The sequence below is a fragment of the Elephantulus edwardii genome, unplaced genomic scaffold (assembly GCF_000299155.1).
Source record: "Elephantulus edwardii isolate Elephantulus edwardi_28Jun2011 unplaced genomic scaffold, EleEdw1.0 scaffold00067, whole genome shotgun sequence".
NCBI lineage: Eukaryota > Metazoa > Chordata > Mammalia > Macroscelidea > Macroscelididae > Elephantulus > Elephantulus edwardii.
Genome location: NW_006399817.1, coordinates 326,016 through 333,913, shown reverse-complemented (window position 1 = coordinate 333,913; position 7,898 = coordinate 326,016).

Sequence of the window (7,898 nt, the reverse complement as noted above, 5' to 3'; positions counted from 1 at the left end):
CAGTTTCAGCAAGCAGGGTTGTGTCATCTGCATAACGCAGATTGTTTATGAATCTTCCACCAATCCTGATGCCACATTTCTCCTCATAGATTCCAGCCTCCCGATGATCTGTTCTGCATACAGGTTGAAAAGGTATGGAGACAGGACATATACCTGGCATATGCCCTTCCCAATTTTGAACCATGCAGTGTTTCCTTGCTCTGTTCTGACAACTGCCTAGCCCTTTAACATCTTCTGTTCAGCTCCTTCTTGATTTCTTCCCTTTGCTTTGTATACTCAGCTTTAGATATTTGCTGAAAGACAAACATTTTACCCCAAAAAAGTAGATGAAAGACCTTTCTCCATTACACAGGTAACAGATCTAGTATTGGCTTCCCTCAACCTCAGTTTGTGTTTTATGTTCCCACCTCTGCACGACCTTGCAATTATTCAGCTACATTTTCTATCCTCATCCCTTCAGCACCTCCCTCCTGGCTACCTCCAGCCAATCCTGGTATGATGGCTTAGGCCTCTGGCAATCTCTGTCCACCTATTTCCTCTCCAATCCCCTGTGATGGTATCTTGGTCAAACTCCTGCCTGGTCTAGGTGGGCAAATGCCAGGGACATGGCTCATGAAACATTGGTGGAGAAGGGATTAGTGACACAGCCTTAATGTTTGTTGCTGTTGTTATATGCTTTTGAGTTGCCTGTGACTCACAGTGACCCTCTTAAACCCTGTTCTATCCTGTATCAATCTTACTGTCTTTAACACAGCTACTACGATTATCTCATTCACAGAATCAATCCACCTCACTGGGGGTCCTCCTCTCTTGTGTTGTCCCTCCACCCTCATAAGCAAGAAGTTCCTCTCCAAAGACTGGTCCCTCCTTGCAACATGCCCAAAGTATGTCAGGTGAAGCTTCAGAAACCTTGCCTCCAAGGAGTACCCTGGTCTCACCCTCTCTAGGACAAACATGTTTGTTCTCCCAGCAGTCCATTATATATTCAACACTCTTCTCCAGCACCACAGCTCAAAAGCCTCATTTCTCCTTCTATCAACTCTAGTCATTGTCTAGATTTCTAATGCATAGCAAGTAATTGCAAAGACTATGGCCTGAATCAGGAGTGCCTTAAGTATCCAGACTGACATCATTGCTCTTCAAAATTTTGGAGAGGTCTCTGATAGCAGACTTTCCCAATGTAATCCATCTTTTAATTTCCTGGTCATTGGTATCAAAAGAGTGTTGATTGTGGAGCCAGGCCAAACTAAAGCTGCTAACAATCTCAATCCCTTCACCATCTATCATGATGAAGCCAATCAGCCCAGTAGAGCAAATATTGTTGAGCTTCAATCCATAAAGAATGCTATGAGGGTTGTAGAGTGGATTATATTTGGGGCTAGGGGGTGGGGTTTGGGGAGGTGCGGGTGGGGATTGTGTACCAATGAGGGAGTTTTTCTTTTGCTTTTCAAGGAGAGGAGCAAATGGGGGGGGAGGGGTTTGTGCGGGGAGAAGGGTGCAACAATGAATGAATGGAATCCCAAAATATCTGTAGATATTCATTGAAATGAAAAATAACCTAAATTTAAAAAAAAAGTTTAAAGGCTTTTAAAGTAGAAAAAAGAAAAAGAATGCTGCAGTCTTTGACCTTTGGCAGCAAGTGCTTCAAGTCCTCCTCAGTTTCAGCAAGCAGAATTATGTCATCTGCATAATGCAGGTTATTGATGAGTCTGCCTCCAATCCTCATGCCAAATTTCTCCTTATAGAGCCCAGACTTTCAGATAATCTGTTCTGAATACAGATTGAAAACGTATGAATATAGAACACATCCCTGGTATACATTCTCCCAATTTTGAATCATGTAGTGTTTCCTTGCTCTATTCTAACAACTGCCTCCTAGACCAAGTATAGGTTTTGCATAAGCATAATCAAATGTTCTGGAATTCACATTCTTCTCCAAGTCAGCCACAGTTTGTTGTGATCCTCACAGTCAAATGCCTTTCCATAATCAATGAAACACAGATAGACATTTCTCTGGTACTTCTGCTTTCAGCCAAGAACCATCTAATTTTAGCTATAATATCCATAGGACCATGACCTCTTCTAAACCCAGCCTGAAATTCAGGAAGTTCTCTGTTGATGTGCTGTTCCAGTTGTTTGTGGGTAATCTTCGGCAGAATCATGCTTGTATATGATATCATGGTGCATATATAACCCAAATATATGCCCCAACAACCAGAGCCAAAGAGGAGTAAATAGAAGATTTTTACGAATGTTTGCAGTCAGATATTGATCTGATATGCAATCAAAATGCAGTGTTATTTTATTATTATTATTATTATTACTACTACTACTACTAATAGGTGACTAGAATTCAAATGTTAGAAACAGAGAAGAAGGATAAGTAGTTGGAATACATGGACTTGGTGACAGAAATGAAGCTGGAGATTGATAGAATTTTGCACAATCAACGACTTATTCTTTGTAAATACATTTCATAAGAAAATAAATGCAGGCCATACCCATGGATTTCACCTGATTGTATGCATAGAAATAAGATCAATTACATCTCTGGGAAGAATCACGGGAGAAGTTCAATATCAGCCGTGAAAACTAGGCCAGGTGCTGATTGTGGAACAGACCACCTACTACTCATATGTAAGTTCAAGCTGAAACTAAGAAAAATGAAATCAAATACATAGAAAACCAAAATATGACCTTGAGTCTATCCCACATTAGTTTCAAAACCATATCAGGAACAGGTTTGAGGCCTTGAACACTAATGAGCAAAGACCAGATGAACTATTAGAGGATATCAAAATATCATCCAGGAAGAATATAAAAGGTCATTACAAAGACAGAGGAGGAAGAAAAGACAAAGATGGATGTCAGAAAAGACTCTGAATATTGCACTAGAGCACCAAAGAGCCAAAACAAAGAAAAGATATCAAGATATTAAGGAACTGAACAGAAGATTCCAAAGGGCAATGTGGGAAGATGAAATAAAGTATTAACAATGAAATGTGCAAAGAGCTGGAGTCAGAAAATCAAAGGGACCAAACTCATTTGGCATTTCTTAACTGAAGGAACTGAAGAACAAACTCAAACCTTGAGTTGCAATACTTAAGGATGCTTTGGGCAGAATATTAAATAATCCAGGAAGCATTAAAAGAAGAAAGAAATAGTGTTCAGTGTCATTGTACCAAACGGAACTGTCAGACACAGAAGAATTGCATGAAACAATATATTAGCAAGAGCCTGTGATGATGAAGGAAGTTTAAACTGCCTGAAAGAACCGGCAAAAAACAAGGCCCTAGGAATTAATATACACCAATTGATATATTTTAACAAACAGACTCTGCCCTGGACATGTTCACCAAGTAAGTTATACCAAGAAATCTGGAGGACTATCACCTGGCCAACTGACTGGAAGTGACCTATACTTATTCCCATTCCAAAGAAAGGCTACTCAAAAAGCATGGAAATTATCAAACAACAACATTGAGATCACAGCCAAGCAAGACTCTGCTGAAGATTATCCTTAATGTTTATTGAGAGTTAATTAACGAAGCTATTTTTTGTACTTAAATAATATTCTGATCTTCCAACTTACATGTACTTGGTCCTTAGGAAAAGACATTAGTGGGAATTTACAATTAGGTATAGATTATAAAGAAAGATAGTTGGGATACAAATAGTTTTGATCGATGATATAGAATTATTCATCCCAATATAAGAATCAACTTCAAATAAGTTTTTTAATTCTTTATTGGAGCGTTCAAATAGTCTTTTTGCAGTCTATCAGTAGTGGAAATAATAGTAGAGTTCTAACCCAAAGTTGAAAGTTTAAGTCTACCAGAAACTGTCTTGAAAGAAAGACCTGGATATCTACTTCAAAAAGCCAGCCATTGAAAGTCCTATGCAGCACAGTTCTACTCTGACACAACTGGAGCCATATAAATTGGAATCTACTCAGAGGTAAGTGATTTGTTTGTTTTAAAGTATTCCATTGTTGTTGTTATGTGTCATAGAGTTGCCTGTGATTCATAGTGACCCTATGTACAACAGCCCTAAACCCTACTCTATCCTGTGACAATGTTATTGTCTCTGACACACCTATAACCACTATCCCAGTCATTGAATCAATTCATCTCAACGAGGATCTTTCTCTCTTATGCTGTCCTTCCACGCTCCCAAGTATGACATCCATCTCCAAGGACTGATCCTGCCTTGCAACATGTCCAAAGTATGTCAGACGAAGCTTCAGAATCCTTGCCTCCCAGGAGCACCCTGGTCTCACTCTCTATAAGACGAACCTGGAGTTCTCCTAGGAATCCATGATATATTCATACACTTCTCCAGTACCACAGCTCAAAAGCATCAATTCTTCTTCTATCATCCCTAGTCATTGTCCAGCTTCCTGATGCAATAGAAAGTAATTGCAAAGACTATGACCTGGATCAAGTGCACCTTAGTCTCCAGACTGACATCATTGCTCTTCAGTGTTTTGGAGAGGTCTCTGACAGCCAACTTTCCCAATGTAATTCATCTTTTAATTTTCTGGCTACTGGTACCAAGAGTTTTGATTGTAGAGCCAAGTAAACGGAAGCTGTTAACAATTTCTGTCTCTTCACCATCTATCATGATGCTGCCAATCAGCCCAGTGGTGAGAATCTGTTATGTTTTTTTTTTTAGTTTGATCTCAAGTGTTCAGGTCCTTCATTCATAGGGTTGTTATAAGTCGTCTACAACTCGATTAACAGCAACAACATAAATGGTAAGGCTTCATCTCTCATACTTTGGGCATATTGCTAAGAAAGGCTAGCCCTTGAAGAAAGTCATTATGCTTGGAAAGGTGGAGGGATGGTAAAGACAGAAAGACTTCTTAACCTTAAGGATTGACATAGTGACTGCAGCAATGGGCTTGAATGTGTCAGAGATCATAAGGGTTGCACAGGATAAGACAGAGTTTAGATCTAGTATTTATAGGGTTACTATGAGTCATACTTGACTCAATGGCATCTAATAATAATCCAGAGAATACTGAGCTAAGCATTCCATTTTAGGAAGAAAACTCAAACTCATGGAGCTAGACATGAACACTTTGCATCTGAGTAACTTTATAAAAAAACCCTGGGTTTGAATTCTACTCCTTTTGTGTTGGACTCTGAGATTATACCTGAGTAGTTACAGATGTTTTTTCCTTGATAAATTGCTCTTTTATGTTGTTTGTTTGGAAAACTGGTTTCCCATACACTGCTTTGCACTTTGGAGAATTACTATCTCTTACTTGGGGTTTGAAAATAATTCTGTTTTGTGTGTGTTATTATCTAAGTCTTTTTTTGGGACTAAATTTAATGCCAAATTATCCAGGTGTGGATGCAAAAGTTACTTTCAATTATAGTTAGTACAAGGATTTTCATTATGGATCATAGGTAATTTTAAGTTGAGTCTACACGACTGAAACAGGTTGTGATTGTTACCAGAAAATCACAGTTCAGCTGCTTGCCACTGGAAAAACTATTCCAGGAGACAGGAGTTAGAGCAGAAAGGGCAGAAGAGTCATTCTTACCAGTATTTGAAGATAAGGGCTCTAACCTTCCCAGTGTGTCTTCAGTGAAAACCTTTCAGCCAATTATGATTTTGTAATTGTTCTTCCCATATCAATGGCATATAAATGTCTCTTTTTCACTCTGTGACAGGAAATATTTCCCTGGTCCAGACAGCCTCTCCCCAGAAGTAACCTCTTTTGTTTTTAAGCATACTCCATGATATTTAGAAAACAGAATGCTTGTAAAGATACAAAATTTGGAAAACGTTTTGTTGTTGTTTTTTTTTTACCTTGACTTATAATAATACTTGAGTCTGGAAAAGCTATGAAATATATTAAAATATTAACACAATTTACCCCATTTTTATTATTTTGTCTCCTTAATTTACTATATATTGCTTTCACTTATAATATGAAAAAGAGAGCTTTAGTGATCTAGTCAGTAAATGGTTCAAATCTACCAGCTGCTCTGTGGGAGAAAGATGGGCAGTCTTCTCCTAGGTGATTTACTGCCCCTGCAAAACAGCTAGAGGTTCAGCTGTGAGTTTGTCTGGACTTGACTGCACATAACAGCTACAACAATAACCCGAAAAGTTCTTTTTTCCCCTTGTTTTCTTATTATGTGGAGTTTATCTTTCAATATTTCTTTGCTATTTAAAAAAAAATTAGCTTTCCTAGCCACTGAACTTGACTCTGCCATGTGTATGGGCAGAAATATGCAAATAGGGCATGTTAGCCTATCCACAATAGGATTGGCTATTTCACCAATCCACAAGGGGACTGGCTAGACTTACCATTAAATTGAATTAGTCCAGCAGAAAAGATAGTCTTTCTCACCACCAGCAAATAAGAAGTAGGCAAGCAATGGGCACCTTTTAGGACCAGACATTCTTGTGCCAGCTAGACTTACAGCAGTAGCAGCCATGGCCAAAATAGAGACCCAAAGAGCCAATATATGATGCACTGCACCACCAACCCTTACTTCAAGGACAGAACTTGAGCTAAGCTAAGAGCTTTTGTCAGGGTTTCTTGGACAACTGAAGGTGAAAGGGAAAGAGCCTTTGTTTAAGATTGTTGGACAATCTGGGGGTAGGAGGAAGCCAATAATGGCAGAACTGAGAATTTTGTAACACTGCCCTTAAGCCCCACAAGGCTCAAGGCTGAGGTGCCTGTGAGTGAGCACGTTTTGGAAGTTGTCCTGGCTGCATTCTGCTATTAACTAGGATTATAACCATCTATTTATATTTTATATGTTTAACAGCTCTGAACCCTGCCTTGTCTAGAGCTAGTCTCACTGACTCTGACACACCTACTCCCATTATCCTAGTTACTGTTTCAGTCCATCTCATCCAGAGTCTTCCTCTCCTGTGCTTTCCTTCCACCCTTCCAAGCATGATGTCCTTCTCCAAGGACTGGTCCCTCCTGGTCACAAGCTTAAAGTATGTGAGATGGAGCTCTAAAATCCTAGCCTCCAAGAAGAAACTTGGTTTCATGCTTTCCAAGACAGATATGTTTGTTCGCTTAGTGGTCCATGGTATGTTCAATGAGCATAGCTGCTCTCAAGGAAAATTCTAACAGTTACACAAGAAAACTGACTTTTAATGACTGCAGACTCATCTAAGCTATAAGCATCAGATCTCATTGCTGCCCTTACACCTTCTTTAACACACTCATAGACCTTTCAATAAAATGGATTTTCCCAACACTCTTCTAAAAGAAATTGGGCAGTGTTTTGGTACATGATAATAATAAAATAGGGGGGAGGTTATCGGATCAGATAATAATGTCTTCAAACACATGGAAATGATTCATTTCCTGATGGATAAACCTAAGGCAGTAAGAATCTATTGGATAAAGAATAAAGTATTGCAAACTCATGAGATCAGGTCTTATATTCTTTTTCTCCTAGCAAAACCAAGAGGAGATCATAGGAAGTCTATATATTTTAATATAACAACCAAAGAGTTCTGCAGAACTCAGGAACATTAAATGAAACACATAAATGTCCTCCTCTCTTAACGGTACATATGAGGATACTAACCTATGACACTTTCATCTGTAATGTACGTTTCTACGAATAACTATCCCTAACTAACCAAAACAGTTAACAAAAGACATTAAATTACTTTTTACTGTCAGGTACATGAAGTGGAAATGGAAATTCTCACCTTTCTATGACAAACTGAGATTGGGTTAGCATGCTTTAAATATATTACATATAAATGAAGCTATCAAACAGATTCGTCCTTGAGAGGGTTAAACCGGGCTGCTCCTTGAAGGCAAAGATTCTAAGGCTTCATCTGACATATGGTCATGTTGTAAGGAGACCGGTCCTTGGAGAAGGACATCATGCTTGGGAGGATGGAGG